General features: G+C 42.1%; 1 long non-coding RNA gene across 2 annotated transcripts; it reads left to right on the top strand.

Moving 5' to 3' along the window:
* The first annotated feature begins 1641 nt into the window (after window positions 1-1641).
* Window positions 1642-21716, top strand: LOC123994262. 2 transcript variants are annotated; one of them, XR_006831611.1, is made up of 6 exons: window positions 1642-2189; window positions 4358-4419; window positions 4547-4614; window positions 5547-5662; window positions 8505-8575; window positions 21530-21716. It is a non-coding gene; the product is annotated as an uncharacterized LOC123994262 (long non-coding RNA). The 2 variants fall into 2 exon arrangements; XR_006831610.1 differs by lacking the exon at window positions 1642-2189 and having other exon boundaries at window positions 4217-4438.
* Window positions 21717-22500: the final 784 nt, after the last annotated feature.

Below are 22500 nucleotides of genomic sequence, written 5' to 3'. Positions count from 1 at the left end.
AGCCTCCTTCACACGCTGCCAAACATACCCTCGTAAAACTGACTATCCTACTAATCCTCGACTTCGGCGATGTCATTTACAAAATAGCCTCCAACACTCTGCTCAGCAAACTGGATGCAGTCTATCACAGTGCCATCCATTTTGTCACAAAGCCCCATATACTACACACCATTGCGATTTGTATGCTCTCGTCGGCTGGCCCTCGCTACATATTCGTCACCAGATCCACTGGCTCCAGGTCATCTATAAGTCTTTACTTGGTAAAGCTTCCCCTTCTCTCAGCTCACTGGTCAGCATAACAACACTCACCCGTAGCACCCGCTCCAGAAGGTATATCTCGCGGGTCATCCCCAAAGCCAACACTTCCTTTGGCCGCCTTTCCTTACAGTTCTCTGCTGCCAATGACTGGAACAAATGGAAAAAATCGCTGAAGTTGTAGGCATATCTCCCTCACTAACTTTAAGCATCAGCTATCTGAGCAGCTTACCGATCGCTGCAGCTGTACACAGCCCATCTGTTAATAGCCCATCCAACTACCTACCTCATCCACATATTGTTTCTATTTACTTTTTTGCTCTTTTCCACAGCAGTATTTCTACTTGCACATCATCTGCACATCTATCACTCTGGTGTTAATTTGCTAAATTGTAAATATTTCGCTACTATGGCCTATGTATTGCCTTACCTCCTTACGCAATTTGCACACACTGTATGTAGACATTTTTCTATTGTGTTATTGACTATGTTTGTTTATTTCATGTGTAACTCTGTGTTGTTGTTTGTGTCACACTGCTTTGCTTTATCTTGGCCAGGTTGCAGATGTATATGAGAACTTGTTCTCAACTGGCCTACCTGGTTAAATAAAGGTGAAATAAATGAATCCACCCTCATCTCTCTCTCTCCTTTCTTTTCTCTCCTCTTCAGTTATTTTCTCTCCTCTTCAGTTATTTTCTCTCCTCTTCAGTTATTTTCTGTCCTCCTCATTTATTTTCTCTCCTCCTCAGTTATTTTCTCTCCTCCTCGGTTATTTTCTGTCCTCATTTATTTTCTCTCCTCCTTGGTTATTTTCTCTCCTCCTCGGTTATTTTCTCTCCTCTTCAGTTATTTTTTCTACTCTTCAGTTATTTTCTCTCCTCCTCAGTTATTTTCTCTCCTCCTCAGTTATTTTCTCTCCTCCTCGGTTATTTTCTCTCCTCTTTGGTTATTTTCTCTCCTCCTCGGTTATTTTCTCTCCTCCTTGGTTATTTTCTCTCCTCTCAGTCATTTTCTCTTCTCTTTAGTTTGATAACCATGCAATATTCCAGTATTGAAGAAAAGTAAAAGCTAATTTGATGTCTCATTTAACTGAAGACGTCTGTTTAGTTGGACTGAACATCTTTAACATAACATTCTTACAGTCTGCTGTCTCCACACACAGAGACACCCATGCCCAGAGTTAAAGTGGTTGGAACACAATACGTAATTACCGATCACAGCAGCCATCCTCTTGGTAGCTGAAGAGGCATAGGTTTGGGTAAAAGGCAGTAGGGGAAGAATGAATGTGTAGGAGAGGAGAGGAGAGGAGAGGAGAGGAGAGGAGAGGAGAGGAGAGGAGAGGAGAGGAGAGGAGAGGAGAGGAGAGGAGAGGAGAGGAGAGGAGAGGAGAGGAGAGGAGAGGAGAGGAGAGGAGAGGAGAGGAGAAGAACTCGTGAGTCGCAAGATAATTATAATTTTGTAAATCCTCCCAGAATGTGATCATCTTAAATGCTCTAGGTCACAAGATAATGTCAAAATGGAACCAGGCCAGGTAGCACCAGTGAAGCTAATAATGTCAATAATGTGGATAGAGATTACAGTACAGTGTAGACTTTGACAAACTAACTGCATCTGACATAGTTCACAACCCACAGCTTCTCTTTGAGACTCAATCACTAACTCTCCCTCCCTCAGCCTCCCTACTGCTCTCTCTCCTATCTCCCTCGCTTGCTCCCTCTCTCTCTCTCCACTCCCACCAATGGCTGGGTCCTGTAGGCCACAGCTGTCCTCTGCCCTCTGTCAGCCTCACAGCTGGCTTTACCCACAATCCTCAGCTGGACTGTATCAAAGAGTCTTGTTTCCTCCTGCACTTGCATCTTGTGTATTTAATTTGTCTTATAGATCCCCATTATCTGCTCATGCAGCTACTCTTCCTGGGTTCCCGCAAAATGAAGGTAGGTATACAGTACCAGTCAAAGCGTTGGACACACCTACTCATTCAAATGTTTTTCTTGATTTCTACTATTTTCTACATTGTAGAATAATAGTGAAGACCTCATAACTATGAAATAACAAATATGGAATCATGTAGAAACCAAAGAAGTGATCAACAAAATATATTTAATATTTGAGATTCTTCAAAGTAGCCACCCTTGATGACAGCTTTTCACACTCACATTCTCTCAACCATGAAGTAGTCACCTGGAATGCATTTCAATTAACATGTGTGCCTTGTAAAAGTTAATTTGTTGAATTTCTTTCCTTCTCAATAAGTTTGAGCCAATCAGTTGTGTTGTGACAAGGTAGGGTTGGTATACAGAAGAGAGCCCTATTTGGTAAAAGACCAAGTCCATATTATGGCAAGAACAGCTCAAATAAGCAAAGATAAATGTCCATCATTACTTTAAGACATGAAGGTCAGTCAATGCGGAAAAACTTTCTTCAAGTGCAGTCGTAAAAACCAACAAGTGCTATGATGAAACTGGCTCTCATGAGGACCGCCATAAGAAAAGGAAGACCCAGAGTTACCTATGCTGCAGAGGGTAGAATAAACTGCACCTCAGATTGGTCTTTCTGTAGCTCAGTTGGTAGAGCATGGCGCTTGTAACGCCAGGGTAGTGGGTTCGATCCCCGGGACCACCCATACGTAGAATGTATGCACACATGACTGTAAGTCGCTTTGGATAAAAGCGTCTGCTAAATGGCATATATTATTATTATTATTGCAGGCCAACTAAATGCTTCACAGAGTTCAGGTAACAGACACATCTCAACATTAACTGTTCAGAGGAGACTGCCTCAATCATGCCTTCATGATCGATTTGCTGCGAAGAAACCACTCCTAAAGGACACCGATAAGAAGAATAGACTTGATTGGGCCAAGAAAAACGAACAATGGACATTAGATTGGTGCTAATTTGTCCTTTAGTCCGATGAGTCCAAATTTGAGATGTTTTGGTCTTTGTGAGATGCACAATAGGTGAACGGATGATCTCGGCATGTGTGGTTCCCACCGTGAAGCATGGAGGAGGAGGTGTGATGGTGTGGGGGTGCTTTGCTGCTAACACTAGTGATGTATTTAGAATTCAAGGCACACTTAACCAGCATGGCTACCACAGCATTCTGCAGCGATATGCCTTCCCTTCTGAACAATGACACAAAACACACCTCCAGGCTGTGTAAGGGCTATTTGACCAAAGGGAGAGTGATGAACAGCTGCATCAGATGACCTGTCCTCCACAATCACCCGAACTCAAACCAATTAAGATGGTTTGGGCTGAGTTGGACTGCAAAGTGAAGGAAAACATGCCAACAATTGCTCAGGATATGTGGGAACTCCTTCAAGGCTGTTGGAAAATCATTCCAGGTGAAGCTGGTTTTAGGAGAATTCCAAGAGTTTTCTTAAGTGGCTTAAGTTAAGGTATTGGAGTGGCCATCACAAAGCCCTGACCTCTTTCCTATTGAAAATTTGTGGGCAAAACTGAAAAGCCGTGTGCGAGCAAGGAGGCCTACAATTCTGACTCAGTTACACCAGCTCTGTCAGGAGGAATGGGCCAAAATTCACCCAACTTATTGTTGGAAGCTTGTGGAAGGCTGCCCAAAATGTTTGACCCAAGCTAAACAATTTAAACCAATGCTACCAAATACTAATTGAGTGAATGTAAACATCTGACACCCTGGGAATGTGATGAAAGAAATAAAAGCTGAAATAAATCATTCTCTCTACTATTATTCTGATATTTCACATTCTTAAAATAATGTGATGGTCCTAACTGACCTAAAACAGGGAATGTTTACTTGGATTAAATTTCAGGAATTGTGAAAAACTGAGTTGAAATGTATTTGGCTAAGTTGTATGTAAACTTTAGACTTCAACTGTATACAAAAACATTACTTGTGTCATACACAAAGTAGATGTCCTCACCAAATTGCCAAAACTATAGTTTGTTAACAAGAAATGTGTGGATTGGTTGAAAAACGCGTTTTAATGACTCTAAAAGTGTATGTAAACTTCCGACTTCAACCAGGACTTCAATGTTCTTTCAAACATTACGCTTAATGTTCTGATATGTCATAAGTCTGGATCTTTCTGAAGTGTTGTTTGACCATATTTGATTGACAGGGGGCCAGAGATGTAGAGGGCTACATCCCAGAAAACCTCTGGTATGAGTTCCACACAGTGAGGTGCCAAAAAACACATATTGTAATTATTGAAAACATATAAATTGATGTTAAAAATACATTTATAATAAATGTGGATGTCTGCTGTATTCATATTCATTATTTATTTTATTGTCATTTTCTGTCCCAGCTAAGGCTGTTGTTGTAAGGGGCCAGATGGTAACCATGCCAATACCTCTCCACTACATCAACTTCCTTGTAAGTAGAGTATACATCCTCCCTTGCAGAAACCTGAGAAAAAAAACACACTATAGGTAGGTGTGTGTGTGTGTGTGTGTGTGTGTGTGTGTGTGTGTGTGTGTGTGTGTGTGTGTGTGTGTGTGTGTGTGTGTGTGTGTGTGTGTGTGTGTGTGTGTGTGTGTGTGTGTGTGTGTGTGTGTGTGTGTGTGTGTTTTCGATGTGATATTCATTGCGGAGGGAGGGAGACAATGGTGAGGGATCAGATGTAACTCACAGCAGCATGAATATTAATGTCTGTCCTTAGAAATAGGTATAAATAAACCCCCACAATGCACTGCAGTTGACATACACTTGTCATTGTCCTTCAGCAGTCTGCAATCAGCTTCTTTATATGTATCTGTCTCTTTCTCCCCCTCTACCCCTTTCAACCCTCCCACCCTCCCACCCACTCTCTCTCTCTCTCTCTCTCTCTCTCTCTCTCTCTCTCTCTCTCTCTCTCTCTCTCTCTCTCTCTCTCTCTCTCTCTACCCCTTTCAACCCACCCCCACCCTCCCACCCACCCTCTCTCTCTCTACCCCTTTCAACCCACCCACCCTCTCTATCTATCTCTCCCTCTCTACCCCTTTCAACCCACCCTCCCACCCACCCACCCACCCTCCCACCCACCCCCACCCACCCACCCACCCACCCACCCACCCACCCACCCACCCACCCACCCACCCACCCACTCTCTCTCTCTCTCTCTCTCTCTCTCTCTCTCTCTCTCTCTCTCTCTCTCTCTCTCTCTCTCTCTCTCTCTCTCTCTCTCTCTCTCTCTCTCTCTCTCTCTCTCTCTCTACCCCTTTCAACCCACCCACCCTCTCTCTCTCTCTCTTTCTCCTTTCCACCCTCCTCACTTCTCTCTCGCTCTCGTTCCCTCTTACTGATTGTCACTCACCCCCCTCTCCCAGTATGAAGAATCTTCTAGGGCTGATCGTTGCCCTGAGCGACAATGGAACTTCGCGACGTTCCCTGTTCTGGGATGATGTGGAAGGGATCGGCGAGTAGATACATCACACGAATACATGTACAGACACACACACACACACAGTGTCTGTCTCTGACATGGTGGAGTGTATTTGAAGTGGTTTGAGAGCTGCTCTCCTGTGATAGGTTGTGAGGGTGGTTGTGTTATATAATAGAGAAGAGGAGTGACAGGAAGTGTTACTGTAATAACCCTGTCTCATGCTCTCCATCACTCACTCTTTTATGCATGTCAAGCCTTAATGTTCAAGTCTTGCTTTGGGTTCAACCAGAAACCACTGTTTACTAACCAGGGGTTTCTGTTTTATTTGTGATAGGCAGAAACTCAGTCATTGCCTGGACCAATGGGGATCACACTCACACACTCACACACACACTTTGGTAGCCAAACATCTGTGGCTGTCCTCTGCCTGCCATCAGCCCCATTCCAAAACAATTTCACTGATAAGACTGAGCCTGTGTGTGTGTGTGTGTGTGTGTGTGTGTGTGTGTGTGTGTGTGTGTGTGTGTGTGTGTGTGTGTGTGTGTGTGTGTGTGTGTGTGTGTGTGTGTGTGTGTGTGTGTGTGTGTGTGTGTGTGTGTGTGTGTGTGTGTGTGTGTGTGTGTGTGTGTGTGTGTGTGTGTGTGTCTGGTCCATTTTCCACAGTCAGATGTGGGAGGAGGAATCAGGCAGTGAGGACAGTGCTGGGTAATATGGACGTTGGATGGATATGTGTGTGAGTGAGCCCTGTTTGCAGGAGCTAGTTAATCAGAACAGCCACAGCACTGAGCAGCTCCTTCTGGTGATTTAAACCCACAAATAATCCTGAAAATTATAAACATGGCCAGAATGGAGCCAGAATGGACCAGAACACAGCCATGAGCTCAACTCCTCTCCAATTGTTTATCAGTCCAGCCATGGAGAGTTCATAGGTCAATGGGTTGGCATGTGTGTCTTTCTGTGTGTCTTGGTAAGTAGGTTGTAGAAGGGGTGGTTGTAACGCACAACAAAACAAATGCCCTAAACACGGGGACTTAAACAGTCCAGCAAAACCCACGAAATGGGAAACACGTAACCCACAGACGTGCACACAAGTTACACAAAACAATCCCACACAAAGAGCAGGTGGGTCACTGGTAAATAAAGCCCGACTAACCAGCCTAAAACACAAACAGGTGAAACCAATAAACAGAAAGGGGAAAAGGGATGTGGCAGCTAGTAGGCCGGTGACGACGACCGCCGAGTGCCACCTGAACAGGAAGGGGAGCCACCTTCTGTAGGAGTCGTGACAGTGGTAGTGTAGTATTACCCTTTAAAGAGGTGTCTACTTTGGAGTAGAGTGCATGGTCTGTAATAGTGCTGTTGTTACATTGGTTTAAATACAACTGTTTACCTTTACTATCAATTATGATCATACACTGTTAACATTTACTATCAATTATCATGATATACTGTTAACATTTACTATCAATTATCATGATATACTGTTTACATTTACTATCAATTATGATCATACACTGTTAACATTTACTATCAATTATCATGATATACTGTTAACATTTACTATCAATTATCATGATATACTGTTAACATTTACTATCAATTATCATGATATACTGTTAACATTTACTATCAATTATCATGATATACTGTTAACATTTACTATCAATTATCATGATATACTGTTAACATTTACTATCAATTATCATGATATACTGTTAACATTTAATATCAATTATCATGATATACTGTTAACATTTACTATCAATTATCATGATATACAGTTTACATTTACTATCAATTATCATGATATACAGTTTACATTTACTATCAATTATCATGATATACAGTTTACATTTACTATCAATTATCATGATATACTGTTTACATTTACTATCAATTATCATGATATACAGTTTACATTTACTATCAATTATCATGATATACTGTTTACATTTACTATCAATTATCATGATATACAGTTTACATTTACTATCAATTATCATGATATACTGTTTACATTTACTATCAATTATCATGATATACAGTTTACATTTACTATCAATTATCATGATATACAGTTTACATTTACTATCAATTATCATGATATACAGTTTACATTTACTATCAATTATCATGATATACAGTTTACATTTACTATCAATTATCATGATATACAGTTTACATTTACTATCAATTATCATGATATACAGTTTACATTTACTATCAATTATCATGATATACAGTTTACATTTACTATCAATTATCATGATATACTGTTTACATTTACTATCAATTATCATGATATACTGTTTACATTTACTATCAATTATCATGATATACAGTTTACATTTACTATCAATTATCATGATATACTGTTTACATTTACTATCAATTATCATGATATACAGTTTACATTTACTATCAATTATCATGATATACAGTTTACATTTACTATCAATTATCATGATATACAGTTTACATTTACTATCAATTATCATGATATACAGTTTACATTTACTATCAATTATCATGATATACTGTTAACATTTACTATCAATTATCATGATATACAGTTTACATTTACTATCAATTATCATGATATACAGTTTACATTTACTATCAATTATCATGATATACAGTTTACATTTACTATCAATTATCATGATATACTGTTAACATTTACTATCAATTATCATGATATACTGTTTACATTTACTATCAATTATCATGATATACTGTTTACATTTACTATCAATTATCATGATATACAGTTTACATTTACTATCAATTATCATGATATACTGTTTACATTTACTATCAATTATCATGATATACTGTTTACATTTGCTCTTTGTCCTTTTTCTCCTTTTGATCTTTCTCCCTGGTCCTACTATCACCCCAGCACACTGACCTGCCATATGCTGTTCAATGGTCTCCTGGTGGATGAGAGGCTGACCCTGGGTGTGGCGTGAGGTGAGGTGTAGTGGAGATGTGGAGGAGGTGTAGGGGAGATGGAGTGGAGATGTGGAGGAGGTGGAGGAGGTGTAGGGGAGGTGTGGAGGAGGTGTAGTGGAGGTGTAGGGGAGGTGTAGGGGGGGTGTAGGGGAGATGTAGGGTTGATGTGGAGGAGGTGTAGGGGAGGTGTAGGGGAGGTGTGGAGGAGTTGTAGTGGAATGTGGAGGAGGTGTAGGGGAGGTGTGGAGGAGGTGTAGTGGAATGTGGAGGAGGTGTAATGTGGAGGTGTGGAGGAGGTGAGGTGGAGGTGTAGGGGAGATGTGAGGTGTAGTGGAGGTGTATTGGAGAGTAGGGAAAATGTGGATGAGGGGTAGGGGAGATGTGGAGGAGTTGTAGGGGAGATGTGGATGAGGCGTAGGGGAGATGTGGAGGAGTTGTAGGGGAGGTGTGGAGGAGTTGTAGGGGAGATGTGGAGGAGTTGTAGGGGAGATGTGGAGGAGTTGTAGGGGAGGTGTGGAGGAGTTGTAGGGGAGATGTGGAGGAGTTGTAGGGGAGATGTGGAGGAGTTGTAGGGGAGATGTGGAGGAGTTGTAGGGGAGGTGTGGAGGAGTTGTAGGGGAGATGTGGAGGAGTTGTAGGGGAGATGTGGAGGAGTTGTAGGGGAGGTGTGGAGGAGTTGTAGGGGAGGTGTGGAGGACTTGTAGGGGAGATGTGGAGGAGTTGTAGGGGAGATGTGGAGGAGGTGTAGTGGAGATGTGGAGGAGGTGTAGGGGAGGTGTAGTGGAGATGTAGGGGAGGTGTAGTGAAAATGTGGAGGAGATGTAGGAGGTGTAGGGGAGATGTGGAGGAGGTGTAGTGGAGATGTGGAGGAGATGTGGAGGAGATGTGGAGGAGATGTGGAGGAGGTGTAGGAGAGATGTGGAGGAGGTGTAGAGGAGGTGTATGGGAGGTGTGAAGGAGGTGTAGTGGAATGTGGAGGAGGTGTAATGTGGAGGTGTGGAGGAGGTGTAGTGGAGGTGTAGGGGAGATGTGAGGTATAGTGGAGTTGTTTTGGAGAGTAGGGGGAAATGTGGATGAGGTGTAGGGGAGATGTGGAGGTGTAGGGGAGGGGTAGGGGAGATGTGGATGAGGTGTAGTGGAGGTGTAGGGAGATGTGGAGGTGTAGGGGAGGGGTAGGGGAGATGTGGATGAGGTGTGTGGAGGTGTAGGGGAGATGTGGAGGAGGTGTAGAGGAGGTGTATGGGAGGTGTGGAGGAGGTGTAGTGGAATGTGGAGGAGGTGTAATGTGGAGGTGTGGAGGAGGTGTAGTGGAGGTGTAGGGGAGATGTGAGGTATAGTGGAGTTGTTTTGGAGAGTAGGGGAAATGTGGATGAGGTGTAGGGGAGATGTGGAGGTGTAGGGGAGGGGTAGGGGAGATGTGGATGAGGTGTAGTGGAGGTGTAGGGGAGATGTGGAGGTGTAGGGGAGGTGTGGAGGAGGTGTAGGGGAGATATAGAGGAGGTATAGTGGAGGTGTAGGGGAGATGTGGAGGAGGTGTAGGGGAGATGTGGAGGAGGTGTAGGGGAGATATAGGGGAGGTATAGTGGAGGTGTAGGGGAGATGTGTAGGGGAGATGTGGAGGAGGTGTAGGGGAGGTATGGATGAGGTGTAGTGGAGGTGTAACGGAGGTGTGGGGGAAATGTGGAGGAGGTGTAGGGGAAATGTGGGGAGGCTGAATCTGGGTGTGGTGAAGTTGTGGGGAGGCTGAACCCGAGTGTGGTGAAGGTATGGGGGCGGTGAGGTGAAGGTGTGGTGGAGGTGGGGGGAGGTGTGGTGAAGGGGCCATTCCCATCACAAAAGTGACAATACTAGATGGCTTAGAAACAGTGAACAAGAACACCACAAAGCCACACCAACACTGAGGTGAGGCATACACCACACCACACCACACCACACCTCACCACACCTCACCTCACCTCACCTCACCACACCACACCACACCACACCACACCACACCAAAATACAACACAACACACACACCACACCACACCACACCAAAACACAACACAACACAACACAACACACCACACCACAACACACCACACCACACCACACCACACCACACCAAAACACACCACACCAAAACATAACACACCACACCAAAACACACCACAACACACAACTCGAAAATAAACCACAAAACACCACACCAAAACACACCACCCCACACTAAAATACACCACACCACATGAAAACACACCACTCCAAAACATACCACACCACACCAAAACACCACACCACACCAAAACACACCACAACAAACCACTCCAAAACACACCACACCACACCAAAACACACCACAACAAACCACTCCAAAACATACCACACCACACCAAAACACACCACACCACACCAAAACACACCACAACAAACCACTCCAAAACATACCAAACCCCACCACCACACATCAGAACACACTCAGAACAAACAAATATTATTTTCAGTAGACATGGGTAAGGTTCAAATAAAATGCACCGAATACAATGTACCTTACCGTGAGAATGCTTACTTAAAAGCACTTCACCATAAATGCACTTCAAGGGAATAGAGTTAAGAAAATATTTACTAGATAAATAAAAAAAGTAACAAAAGAAAATGACATAACAATAATGAGGCTATATACAGGGCGTCACTGTACCTGGTGAATGTGCGGGGGTACAGGTTAGTTGAGGTCATTTGTAAAGTGATAATAAACAACGAGTAGGAGCAGTGTAAAAACAGAGGGGGGGGGTCAATGTAAATAGCCCGGGTGGCCATTTGATTAATTGTTCAGCAGTCTTATGGACAGGGGGTAGAAGCTATTAAGGAGCCTTTTGGTCCTAGTCTTGGCGCTCTGGTACCGTTTGCCGTGCGGTAGTAGAGAGAACAGTCTATGACTTGGGTGACTGGAGTCTTTGAAACATTTTTGGGGCTTTCCTCTTGTAAGGGCGGGATTGTCTATATAAGACAGTTTAAAAATATTTGTAAAGATGCAGAGCTGATAAAGAAGAGCATGTCTTCTCAGAGATCTATTCTACCCCCCAGTAAGTCTTTGGCTTTGGGCCAAGCACATTATGCCACTGGCTTTCTTACAGCAGTGAAGAGACTGTAGGCTTAGAATTGGACCCACCCCTCTTCACATTTACATTACATTTAAGTCATTTAGCAGACGCTCTTATCCAGAGCGACTTACAAATTGGTGCATTCACCTTATGACATCCAGTGGAACAGTCACTTTACGATAGTGCATCTAAATCTTAAAGGGGGGGGGGAATACTTATCCTATCCTAGGTAATCCTTAAAGAGGTGGGGTTTCAGGTGTCTCCAGAAGGTGGTGATTGACTCCGCTGTCCTGGCGTCGTGAGGGAGTTTGTTCCACCATTGGGGGGCCAGAGCAGCGAACAGTTTTGACTGGGCTGAGCGGGAGCTGTACTTCCTCAGTGGTAGGGAGGCGAGCAGGCCAGAGGTGGATGAACGCAGTGCCCTTGTTTGGGTGTAGGGCCTGATCAGAGCCTGGAGGTACTGAGGTGCCGTTCCCCTCACAGCTCCGTAGGCAAGCACCATGGTCTTGTAGCGGATGCGAGCTTCAACTCTCCACAGTGTCTGCTAGTGGATGGGTGATCATCTGCCAGAACAAGATGTCTGCCATGACTCATCATCTAATAGCTGTAACCAGGGAGGTCACCTTGTGGTTCCTTTGTCATAAACATGAGCTACGACCAGGAGGAACAGCCAGAGGATGTTGCCCAGAGAGTACAGGAAGTGTAAGACAATACTAATCGACAGCAGAGGAGATGGATGGCAGTAGTAAGATAATCACCGAGGGCAGAGGGAACGGATGGTTAGAGGACACGTTTGGAAGATGACATTTTGTCTGTGTCCTCATTTACCCTGTGATAAAGAGTCTTTATATGGAGGTATACTGTATTCAACACCTTGTAACCGATAGCGACACACTCCATTAATAATAATTTGAGAGGGAACATAAGAGACTGACAGGCACAGACTCAGAGAGATACAGTAGGCAAGCATTTGAATAAATGGTATTTGCAGCAGCAGCCCATTCATTCATCTCCTCCTAACAAGTTCAAATAACAGGCTGTTCCATCTCTCTTTACAATGTTAGTGTTATGTTGTCACTGCTACACACACGCACTCACAAACACACACACACACACACACACACACACACACACACACACACACACACACACACACACACACACACACACACACACACACACACACACACACACACACACACACACACACACACACACACACACACACACACACACACACACACACACACACACACACACACGTGCACACACAAACACTCCTATGTATGTGTGCGGTGCTGTTTTGCAGGGAAGCTCTAATCATAGTGAATTATATTTTTCTGTGGAATCTACAGGTTTCAAGCTCAGATTCCATGGAACTATAATCATAGTCTGTAATCACTATGATACATATTATATCTGAAGGGTTTGCATCTCCACTATCTACCCATTTTCACATTTGCTTTCCCGAAACAGGAATGGTGAAAATGACTATTTTGTTAGTATGTCAAGTGAGTTCTCAGAGTTCTGATCATGTTGTGTGTGTGTGTTTACATGCCGTGTGTGTGTTTACATACTGTGTGTGTGTTTACATACTGTGTGTGTGTTTACATACTGTGTGTGTGTGTGTGTTTAGATGCTGTGTGTGTGTTTAGATGCTGTGTGTGTGTTTACATACTGTGTGTGTGTTTACATGCCGTGTGTGTGTTTACATACTGTGTGTGTGTTTACATGCTGTGTGTGTGTGTTTAGATGCTGTGTGTGTGTTTAGATGCTGTGTGTGTGTTTACATGCTGTGTGTGTGTTTACATACTGTGTGTGTGTTTACATACTGTGTGTGTGTTTAGATGCTGTGTGTGTGTTTAGATGCTGTGTGTGTGTTTACATACTGTGTGTGTGTGTGTTTACATGTTGTGTGTGTGTGTTTAAATACTGTGTGCGTGTTTACATACTGTGTGTGTGTTTACATGCTGTGTGTGTGTTTACATACTGTGTGTGTGTTTACATACCGTGTGTGTGTTTACACACTGTGTGTGTTTACATACTGTGTGTGTGTGTTTACATACTGTGTGTGTGTGTTTACATACTGTGTGTGTGTTTACATGTTGTGTATGTGTTTACATACTGTGTGTGTGTTTACATACTGTGTGTGTGTGTGTTTACATACTGTGTGTGTGTGTTTACATACTGTGTGTGTGTTTACATACTGTGTTTGTGTGTTTACATACTGTGTTTGTGTGTTTACATACTGTGTGTGTGTTTACATACTGTGTGTGTGTTTACATACTGTGTGTGTGTTTACATACTGTGTGTGTGTACATACTGTGTGTGTGTTTACATACTGTGTGTGTGTTTACATACTGTGTGTGTATGTGTGTGTTTACATGTCCATGTGTGTGTTTACATGCTGTGTGTGTGTTTACATACTGTGTGTGTGTTTACATACTGTGTGTGTGTGTGTTTACATACTGTTTGTGTGTTTACATACTGTGTGTGTGTTTACATACTGTGTTTGTGTGTTTACATACTGTTTGTGTTTACATACTGTTTGTGTTTACATACTGTGTGTGTGTTTACATGCCATGTTTGTGTATGTGTGTGTTTACATACTGTGTTTGTGTTTATTTACTGTGTGTGTGTTTACATACTGTGTGTGTGTGTTTACATACTGTTTGTGTTTTCATACTGTGTCTGTGTTTACATACTGTTTGTGTTTACATGCTGTGCGTGTGTTTACATACTCAAATCAAATCAAATCAAATTTATTTATATAGCCCTTCGTACGTCAGCTGATATCTCAAAGTGCTGTACAGAAACCCAGCCTAAAACCCCAAACAGCAAACAATGCAGGTGTAAAAGCACGGTGGCTAGGAAAAACTTAGAAAGGCCAAAACCTAGGAAGAAACCTAGAGAGGAACCGGGCTATGTGGGGTGGCCAGTCCTCTTCTGGCTGTGCCGGGTTTATAACAGAACATGACCAAGATGTTCAAATGTTCATAAATGACCAGCATGGTCAAATAATAATAAGGCAGAACAGTTGAAACTGGAGCAGCAGCACAGTCAGGTGGACTGTGAGCCATCATGTCAGGTTCCTGGGGCACGGTCCTAGGGCTCAGGTCCTGTGAATTAGAGAGAGCATATGTGGGGTGGCCAGTCCTCTTCCGGCTGTGTGGAGATTATAACAGAACGTGGCCAAGATGTTCAAATGTTCATAAATGACCAGCATGGTTGAATAATAGTAAGGCAGAACAGTTGAAACTGGAGCAGGAGCATGGCCAGGTGGACTGGGGACAGCAAGGAGTCCTCATGTCAGGTAGTCCTGGGACATGGTCCTAGGGCCCAGGCCATACTGTGTGTGTGTTTACATGCTGTGTGTGTGTTTACATACTGTGTGTGTGTTTACATACTGTGTGTGTGTGTTTACATGTTGTGTGTGTGTGTTTACATACTGTGTGTGTGTTTACATACTGTGAGTGTGTTTACATGCTGTGTGTTTACATGCTGTGTGTGTGTTTACATACTGTGTGTGTGTTTACATACTGTGTGTGTATGTGTGTGTTTACATGTCCATGTGTGTGTTTACATGCTGTGTGTGTGTTTACATACTGTGTGTGTGTTTACATACTGTGTGTGTGTGTTTACATACTGTTTGTGTGTTTACATACTGTGTGTGTGTGTGTTTACATATTGTGTTTGTGTTTACATACTGTGTGTGTGTGTTTACATACTGTTTGTGTTTACATACTGTTTGTGTTTACATACTGTGCGTGTGTTTACATGCCATGTGTGTGTATGTGTGTGTTTACATACTGTGTTTGTGTTTACATACTGTGTGTGTGTTTACATAATGTGTGTGTGTGTTTACATACTGTTTGTGTTTTTATACTGTGTCTGTGTTTACATACTGTTTGTGTTTACATGCTGTGCGTGTGTTTACATACTGTGTGTGTGTTTACATGCTGTGTGTGTGTTTACATACCGTGTGTGTGTTTACACACTGTGTGTGTTTACATACTGTGTGTGTGTGTTTACATACTGTGTGTGTGTGTTTACATACTGTGTGTGTGTTTACATGTTGTGTATGTGTTTACATACTGTGTGTGTGTTTACATACTGTGTGTGTGTTTACATACTGTGTGTGTGTGTTTACATACTGTGTGTGTGTTTACATACTGTGTTTGTGTGTTTACATACTGTTTGTGTTTACATACTGTTTGTGTTTACATACTGTGTGTGTGTTTACATGCCATGTTTGTGTATGTGTGTGTTTACATACTGTGTTTGTGTTTATTTACTGTGTGTGTGTTTACATACTGTGTGTGTGTGTTTACATACTGTTTGTGTTTTCATACTGTGTCTGTGTTTACATACTGTTTGTGTTTACATGCTGTGCGTGTGTTTACATACTCAAATCAAATCAAATCAAATTTATTTATATAGCCCTTGTACGTCAGCTGATATCTGTGCTGTACAGAAACCCAGCCTAAAACCCCAAACAGCAAACAATGCAGGTGTAAAAGCACGGTGGCTGAAAAACTCCCTAGAAAGGCCAAAACCTAGGAAGAAACCTAGAGAGGAACCGGGCTATGTGGGGTGGTGTCCTCTTCTGGCTGTGCCGTGTAAAGATTATAACAGAACATGACCAAGATGTTCAAATGTTCATAAATGACCAGCATGGTCAAATTAATAAGGCAGAACAGTTGAAACTGGAGCAGCAGCACAGTCAGGTGGACTGGGGACAGCAAGGAGCCATCATGTCAGGTAGTCCTGGGGCACGGTCCTAGGGCTCAGGTCCTGAGAGAATTAGAGAGAGCATATGTGGGGTGTTTCCTCTTCCGGCTGTGTGTGTTATAACAGAACGTGGCCAAGATGTTCAAATGTTCATAAATGACCAGCATGGTTGAATAATAGTAAGGCAGAACAGTTGAAACTGGAGCAGGAGCATGGCCAGGTGGACTGTGTCCTCATGTCAGGTAGTCCTGGGACATGGTTAGGGCCCAGGCCATACTGTGAGTGTGTTTACATGCTGTGTGTTTACATGCTGTGTGTGTGTTTACATACTGTGTGTGTGTTTACATACTGTGTGTGTATGTGTGTGTTTACATGTCTGTGTGTGTGTGTTTACATGCTGTGTGTGTGTTTACATACTGTGTGTGTGTTTACATACTGTTTGTGTGTTTACATACTGTGTGTGTGTGTGTTTACATATTGTGTTTGTGTTTACATACTGTGTGTGTGTGTTTACATACTGTTTGTGTTTACATACTGTTTGTGTTTACATACTGTGCGTGTGTTTACATGCCATGTGTGTGTATGTGTGTGTTTACATACTGTGTTTGTGTTTACATACTGTGTGTGTGTTTACATAATGTGTGTGTGTGTTTACATACTGTTTGTGTTTTTATACTGTGTCTGTGTTTACATACTGTTTGTGTTTACATGCTGTGCGTGTGTTTACATACTGTGTGTGTGTTTACATGCTGTGTGTGTGTTTACATGCTGTGTGTGTGTTTACATACTGTGTGTGTGTTTACATGTTGTGTGTGTGTGTTTACATACTGTGTGTGTGTGTGTTTACATACTGTGTGTGTGTTTACATACTGTGTGTGTGTACATACTGTGTGTGTGTTTACATACTGTGTGTGTGTTTACATACTGTGTGTGTGTGTGTGTGTTTACATGTCCATGTGTGTGTTTACATGCTGTGTGTGTGTTTACATACTGTGTGTGTGTTTACATACTGTGTGTGTGTGTGTTTACATACTGTTTGTGTGTTTACATACTGTGTGTGTGTTTACATACTGTGTTTGTGTGTTTACATACTGTTTGTGTTTACATACTGTTTGTGTTTACATACTGTGTGTGTGTTTACATGCCATGTTTGTGTATGTGTGTGTTTACATACTGTGTTTGTGTTTATTTACTGTGTGTGTGTTTACATACTGTGTGTGTGTGTTTACATACTGTTTGTGTTTTCATACTGTGTCTGTGTTTACATACTGTTTGTGTTTACATGCTGTGCGTGTGTTTACATACTCAAATCAAATCAAATCAAATGTATTTTATAGCCCTTGTACGTCAGCTGATATCTCAAAGTGCTGTACAGAAACCCAGCCTAAAACCCCAAACAGCAAACAATGCAGGTGTAAAAGCACGGTGGCTAGGAAAAACTCCTAGAAAGGCCAAAACCTAGGAAGAAACCTAGAGAGGAACCGGGCTATGTGGGGTGGCCAGTCCTCTTCTGGCTGTGCCGGGTAAAGATTATAACAGAACATGACCAAGATGTTCAAATGTTCATAAATGACCAGCATGGTCAAATAATAATAAGGCAGAACAGTTGAAACTGGAGCAGCAGCACAGTCAGGTGGACTGGGGACAGCAAGGAGCCATCATGTCAGGTAGTCCTGGGGCACGGTCCTAGGGCTCAGGTCCTCCGAGAGAGAGAAAGAAAGAGAGAATTAGAGAGAGCATATGTGGGGTGTGTTTCCGGCTGTACGGGTGATTATAACAGAACGTGGCCAAGATGTTCAAATGTTCATAAATGACCAGCATGGTTGAATAATAGTAAGGCAGAACAGTTGAAACTGGAGCAGGAGCATGGCCAGGTGGACTGGGGACAGCAAGGAGTCCTCATGTCAGGTAGTCCTGGGACATGGTCCTAGGGCCCAGGCCATACTGTGTGTGTGTTTACATGCTGTGTGTGTGTTTACATACTGTGTGTGTGTTTACATACTGTGTGTGTGTGTTTACATGTTGTGTGTGTGTGTTTACATACTGTGTGTGTGTTTACATACTGTGAGTGTGTTTACATGCTGTGTGTTTACATGCTGTGTGTGTGTTTACATACTGTGTGTGTGTTTACATACTGTGTGTGTATGTGTGTGTTTACATGTCCATGTGTGTGTTTACATGCTGTGTGTGTGTTTACATACTGTGTGTGTGTTTACATACTGTGTGTGTGTGTTTACATACTGTTTGTTTGTTTACATACTGTGTGTGTGTGTGTTTACATATTGTGTTTGTGTTTACATACTGTGTGTGTGTGTGTTTACATACTGTTTGTGTTTACATACTGTTTGTGTTTACATACTGTGCGTGTGTTTACATGCCATGTGTGTGTATGTGTGTGTTTACATACTGTGTTTGTGTTTACATACTGTGTGTGTGTTTACATAATGTGTGTGTGTGTTTACATACTGTTTGTGTTTTTATACTGTGTCTGTGTTTACATACTGTTTGTGTTTACATGCTGTGCGTGTGTTTACATACTGTGTGTGTGTTTACATGCTGTGTGTGTGTTTACATGCTGTGTGTGTGTTTACATACTGTGTGTGTGTTTACATGTTGTGTGTGTGTGTTTACATACTGTGTGTGTGTGTGTTTACATACTGTGTGTGTGTTTACATGCTGTGTGTGTGTTTACATGCTGTATGTGTGTTTACATACTGTATGTGTGTTTACATACCGTGTGTGTGTTTACACTGTGTGTTTACACACTGTGTGTGTGTGTTTACATACTGTGTGTGTGTTTACATACTGTGTGTGTGTTTACATACTGTGTGTGTGTGTTTACATACTGTGTGTGTGTTTACATACTGTGTGTGTGTTTACATACTGTGTGTGTGTTCACATACTGTGTGTGTGTTTACATACTGTGTGTGTGTTTACATACTGTGTGTGTGTGCTTACATGTTGTGTGTGTGTGTTTACATACTGTGTGTGTGTTTACATACTGTGAGTGTGTTTACATGCTGTGTGTGTGTTTACATGCTGTGTGTGTGTTTACATACTGTGTGTGTGTTTACATACTGTGTGTGTGTTTACATACCGTGTGTGTGTTTACACTGTGTGTTTACACACTGTGTGTGTTTACATACTGTGTGTGTGTGTTTACATACTGTGTGTGTGTGTTTACATACTGTGTGTGTGTGTTTACATACTGTGTGTGTGTTTACATACTGTGTGTGTGTGTTTACATGTTGTGTATGTGTTTACATACTGTGTGTGTGTTTACATACTGTGTGTGTGTTTACATACTGTGTGTGTGTGTTTACATACTGTGTGTGTGTGTTTACATACTGTGTTTGTGTTTACATACTGTGTGTGTGTTTACATACTGTGTGTGTGTTTACATACTGTGTGTGTGTTTACATACTGTGTGTGTATGTGTGTGTTTACATGTCCATGTGTGTGTTTACATGCTGTGTGTGTGTTTACATACTGTGTGTGTGTTTACATACTGTGTGTGTGTGTGTTTACATACTGTTTGTATGTTTACATACTGTGTGTGTGTTTGTGTTTACATACTGTGTGTGTGTTTACATACTGTGTGTGTGTGTTTACATACTGTTTGTGTTTACATACTGTTTGTGTTTACATACTGTGCGTGTGTTTACATGCCATGTGTGTGTATGTGTGTGTTTACATACTGTGTTTGTGTTTAAATACTGTGTGTGTGTTTACATACTGTGTGTGTGTGTTTACATACTGTTTGTGTTTTTATACTGTGTCTGTGTTTACATACTGTTTGTGTTTACATGCTGTGCGTGTGTTTACATACTGTGTGTGTGTTTACATGCTGTGTGTGTGTTTACATGCTGTTTGTGTGTTTACATGCTGTGTGTGTGTTTACATACTGTGTGTGTGTTTACATGTTGTGTGTGTGTGTTTACATACTGTGTGTGTGTGTGTTTACATACTGTGTGTGTGTTTACATGCTGTGTGTGTGTTTACATGCTGTATGTGTGTTTACATACTGTGTGTGTGTTTACATACCGTGTGTGTGTTTACACACTGTGTGTTTACACACTGTGTGTGTGTGTTTACATGCTGTGTGTGTGTGTTTACATGCTGTGTGTGTGTTTACATACTGTGTGTGTGTTTACATACTGTGTGTGTGTTTACATACTGTATGTGTGTTTACATACTGTGTGTGTGTACATACTGTGTGTGTGTTTACATACTGTGTGTGTGTTTACATACTGTGTGTGTATGTGTGTGTTTACTTGTCCATGTGTGTGTTTACATGCTGTGTGTGTTTACATACTGTGTGTGTGTTTACATACTGTTTGTGTTTACATACTGTATTTGTGTTTACATACTGTGTGTGTGTTTACATACTGTGTGTGTGTTTACATACTGTGTGTGTGTTTACATACTGTGTGTGTGTTTACATACTGTGTGTGTGTGTTTACATACTGTTTGTGTGTGTTTACATACTGTGTGTGTGTGTTTACATACTGTGTGTGTGTGTTTACATACTGTGTGTGTGTGTTTACATACTGTTTGTGTTTACATACTGTGTGTGTTTACATACTGTGTGTGTGTTTACATGCTGTGTGTGTGTGTTTACATACTGTGTGTGTGTATGTGTGTGTTTACATGTCCATGTGTGTGTTTACATACTGTGTGTGTGTGTATGTGTGTGTTTACATGTCCATGTGTGTGTGTGTGTGTGTGTGTGTGTGTGTGTGTGTGTGTGTGTGTGTGTGTGTGTGTGTGTGTGTGTGTGTGTGTGTGTGTGTGTGTGTGTGTGTGTGTGTGTTTACATGTCCATGTGTGTGTGTTTGCATGCCATGTGTGTGTGTTTACATGACTTGTGTGTGTGTTGAAATGCTGTGTGTGTGTTTACATGTCCCTGTGTTTGTTTACATGTTGTGTGTGTGTGTGTGTGTGTGTGTGTGTGTGTGTGTGTGTGTGTGTGTGTGTGTGTGTGTGTGTGTGTGTGTGTGTGTGTGTGTGTGTGTGTGTGTGTGTGTGTGTGTGTGTGTGTGTGTGTGTGTGTGTGTGTGTGTGTGTGTGTGTGTACTAAATCATCCACGTAATGCATTGTTTGTGATCATCAGTGTGGTGATGAGAGATGAGTTTGGACTGATAGTGTGTTTTCTTCTAGGAGCTGATGCCACTGCCTTATCAGTCTACGTGGACCAGGGCTTCATGCTCATGTGGAAGATCAACATCTAATCAGATTCACATAAACAGAGCACTGCCAGAGAATGTGTTATTTTAATTACCACAATTCACAATTTTCTGTTTGAATGTCTCATATAATTGTCAGTTATGTGTAACATAAATCAAATAACCTGAAATGTGTTTTGTTTTTTAAAATAATAAAATAAATCTTATTTTGAATGTGTTCATTTTACCATGGAACTTTGAGGGATCAGAAGGCATTATACACCATTGAGATCTGTGTCATTTACACCCTCTGCTGGAGTGGAACTAAGGGTTGCAACTTTTCAGAGTGTCGGAGTATAACGCTAATTAGGGAAGGGATGCAGTGTGTGTGTATGTGGGTGTGTGTGTTTGTATTAGGAATGGAATTAGACCCTAATTATTGTTCTCAACTGCAGCGAGCCATCTACCTGAGCATCACACATCATTAAACTCCCATATAACGATACAATAATCAATTATTCATTCTGCTGTAAACATAATAATACGTGTTTTGGCACTGGGACCTCAACTTGATTTCTGCTCTAATCGTTAGTTCCAGTGGTTGTGTGTGTGTGTGTGTGTGTGTGTGTGTGTGTGTGTGTGTGTGTGTGTGTGTGTGTGTGTGTGTGTGTGTGTGTGTGTGTGTGTGTGTGTGTGTGTGTGTGTGTATGGGGGGGTAGAACAGGTGTGGGTCTATGTGTTTGGAGGGGTGGTTGAGAGGAAGGGAGTTTGTCCACTGTGACACACTTGACTGCGAGACACTGACGAAAATTTGTTCAGATCTGTCAAGAGTGATTGGACCTCTATCCGTGTTAGGAAATGCCTTCATAATTGGCCCCTAGAAAAACAGTTAGTACTACTAAGTAGGTTAGGGTTTTGCTAGGGTGTTGTGGACGTGGGGGGTGGATGGTCGTAATCCCTTGACTC

The sequence above is a fragment of the Oncorhynchus gorbuscha genome, linkage group LG13 (genome assembly GCF_021184085.1).
Source record: "Oncorhynchus gorbuscha isolate QuinsamMale2020 ecotype Even-year linkage group LG13, OgorEven_v1.0, whole genome shotgun sequence".
Classification (NCBI taxonomy): Eukaryota; Metazoa; Chordata; class Actinopteri; order Salmoniformes; family Salmonidae; genus Oncorhynchus; species Oncorhynchus gorbuscha.
This window is presented reverse-complemented; position numbering and strand designations above follow the sequence as displayed.